Source organism: Podarcis gaigeae, assembly GCF_964106915.1.
Source record: "Podarcis gaigeae genome assembly, chromosome: 7".
Lineage (NCBI taxonomy): Eukaryota > Metazoa > Chordata > Lepidosauria > Squamata > Lacertidae > Podarcis > Podarcis gaigeae.
In genome coordinates, this window is record NC_139683.1 from 88,729,130 (window position 1) to 88,732,685 (window position 3,556).

Below are 3,556 nucleotides of genomic sequence, written 5' to 3' on the forward strand. Positions count from 1 at the left end.
TTTCTTTCTGTAAGGTGTCATTTTTATTTGTGTGTTCAGCGTATTTGGTTACATGATATATCTGAATCAACTATAATAAGGCACAGAGTTTTCCATGGGGAGCTAAGAAAGCTTAGTTGTATGAACAGGAAGATAAAGAATGTGAGTATTATGTGCCAAAAATAGCAGTAAATTTACAGGCGGCATCTGACTTTGCTATTGGTCTGTTTTCACAGGATAGAAGAAAAAAATGCCATTGAGCTTTTCTTGCTATATTTTGGGTCAAATGTGTAGTGCAGGACAGAACACAAACAGGAACATGAATATGCATTCGTTATCAGAATGGAAGCTGCACCTCCTATTTTAAAATGGTGCTTTACATCCATCTACCATATCTCCAGGGACGCAGGTGGCGCTGTGGGTTAAAGCCTCAGCGCCTAGGACTTGCCGATTGAAAGGTCGGCGGTTTGAATCCCTGCGGCGGGGTGCGCTCCCGCTGCTCGGTCCCAGCGCCTGCCAACCTAGCAGTTCGAAAGCACCTCCGGGTGCAAGTAGATAAATAGGGACCGCTTACCAGCGGGAAGGTAAACAGCGTTTCCGTGTGCAGCTCTGGCTCGCCAGATGCAGCTTTGTCACGCTGGCCACGTGACCCGGAAGTGTCTCCGGACAGCGCTGGCCCCTGGCCTCTTAAGTGAGATGGGCGCACAACCCCAGAGTCTGTCAAGACTGGCCCGTACGGGCAGGGGTACCTTTAGCTTTACCTTTTACCATATCTCCACTAGAAAGCCAATAGCAGTCTGTAATTCAGTGATCTATGGAAAGTGTGCAGGGCTTGCTTGCTTTCCCTTTTTGAGGGGGAGGAGTGTTCTGACTATGCTCCAGTGAATTCTGGGCTTCCTTGATGAAAAGTTTAGTAACAGCAAGGAAAGCAACTGACAACTATTTTCTCTACAGCTACCAGTTTCCCCCTGAAATATACAATTAGAGAGTGTTAGGTCCTGTAAGTCTGGCTGACTAGCACCCCATACAAACTGTATTGTTTAGAATGGGCCCTGGATTCCTCCACAGAATCTATTGGCTGACAAATCAATATGAAAAGATTCCCCTAAATGTAGGAACTTTAAAAACCTGGTACAGGGGCAAGGCTAGCCCTACAGTTAGACAATGTGAAACACCTTCCGCAGTCAAAAGATTTTCAGATACTACTAAAGGGCAGCAAATTGTCTACAGTTATCACCCACTAAAACTCACATGTTCCTACTGGACTGTCTGCATAAGGCAGTAAATTACTCAGTGGATGGGAAGGGTGGAACTGATGATACTTTTCCTTCTGTGGTCCAACCCTTCGTCAAGAGTCACTACTGAGTGCAAAATTGTCATTCCTGAGCTCCTATGTGGTGAGGTTTTTTATGTTAGTTTTGTTCAGTATCATATTTAATCAGTTTTCTTATAATTGTTCAAGCATTCATACTTAAGGCATGTCTGAACTTTAATGGGAATATTGGGAGTAATTAGGCTCAGATATTCCAAATAATTTCTCCTTGAGTCTGAACTTTCAGGACAGGTGTCAGGGACTGGCAGGGCTCTGAAGTGTGTGTGGCAAAGGCAGGGGACCAGGGAAGTGACCCAGGAGAAAGGACCAGTGATTTATGGGTTGTCATGTCACCCACAAGGCAGGAGCCAGGGCTTGGGAGGAGGGAGAGTCTGGGCACTCTGAAAAGAAGAAGAAGAAGAAGAAGAAGAAGAAGAAGAAGAAGAAGAAAAGGAGGAGGAGTTTGGATTTGATATCCCGCTTTATCACTACCCGAAGGAGTCTCAAAGCGGCTAACATTCTCCTTTCCCTTTCTCACAACAAACACTCTGTGAGGTGAGTGGGGCTGAGAGACTTCAAAGAAGTGTGACTAGCCCAAGGTCACCCAGCAGCTGCATGTGGAGAAGAGACGCGAACCCGGTTCCCCAGATAATGAAACTACCGCTCTTAACCACTACCCCACACTGGCTGTTGTGCAGGATGCAGTGGAAAGAGAGGCTGCTCAGGCAACAGACGTGTCAGTAGACTCTAACCTTCTCCTGCCCCACTTTCTCCTAGAACTGCTGCCAGAATATGACAATGTGAGGGAGTGATTAGTGATTACAACAACCCTAAAGTTCAAACTGCATCACTGTGTATGTATTTTAAGGGGGTGGGGGAGAATAGACCTGTCCTTGAAAGTTGTTGCGCAACCCGACTGCACAATCTTGTGCAACCCAACTGATTTCCTACTTGGGAGTGAAAGAAGAAAAAAAGGGGGTGGGCACGGGCATAGCCAGGATTTATTTTAGGGGGGCAGGACCGAGTTATCTTCAACACAATTGATAATTTATCTTCAACACAATTGATAAGTCTGTTGAGTATTTTTATTTATTTACTTGATTGGGAGGCAGCTGCTTGTTAGCATTTCAATCCCAGAACTGGCTACACAAAGAAGCAACTTGAGTTAGGATTGCTGCCTTAAGAGAAACCCCATTGACCTATTTCTGAATAGACTGGTTAAGATTGCACTGTTGTTAATCCTCTCTCCTCAGTGGCTTTCACAGTCCTCTGACACTGACTCCACAGTTTGCTGCAAAACATTTTCCTCCACTGTAGGTTTGTTTGAGCTGTCTTGACCCCGGTGCACACCTGTAATATGGCCAGCCTGTCCATGAGGCAGATTGAGGCAGCTGCCTTGGGTGGCCTAATTCCAGGGGCAACACCCCATGGGTGCCCCACCTGCTCCCACCTCACCTCAACAGAAGCAAGAAGCAACAGCTGTGGCTTCCAGTGAGATCCCAGTGTAGAGCCCCACAAGATGCTGCTGCTCACTTCTCCAGCAGCGGGGTGGGTGGACAGCACCTGCAGCAGGAGCACCAGAGAAGTAAGATGTGGCAGCAGCTAGCAAGTTCTTGCAAGAGCCCTGTGAGGGCCCACCCTAACCCAGATGCTTTTGCATGAGCGAGACTTAAGTGGGGTGGAAACAAGTGTGTTGACATTTAGGTGCGGACATTTGGATTAGTTTTCTTAGAAATGCTTTTAGAACTTCTATTCCCTGACAACTATATTCTCCCCAGGAAACGAGGCCCTTATCAGAAGGGGCTCCGGTTTTCTCTTGTTTTTGCTTCTGCCATTTGGGGCCAGGCGCGGTGCTGCTTAGCAGCAGCTGCCATTAAAAGATTCGGCGCCGAAGTTTATTACTACTATTAAATTCGTTGGCCGCTTTTTATCTTGCCCAAGGCAACCCAAAACGGCTTACGACCCCCAAATCCCCCGCGCAGCCCCGTCAAGAGGTTCATTGAAAAGACAACGAGCCTTCCGAGGCGCCGCTGCCTCCTTCCAGGTGTATCTGCAGGAGGAGGGAGGAGTTCTTGGTTTGGCTTGTTTGTGCTTTTATTATGTACTTTGCGGTTTCATTCTGTATTTTATGCTGGGAACCGCCTTGAAATTTTCGGATAAAGGGCGGTATAAAAGAAGAAGAAAAATCATGATTGCTGGTGATCAAAGAACCATCAGACCATCATCTCGGCCGCTTCCGGGTCGCAGGGAAAGGCGAGCGATTGG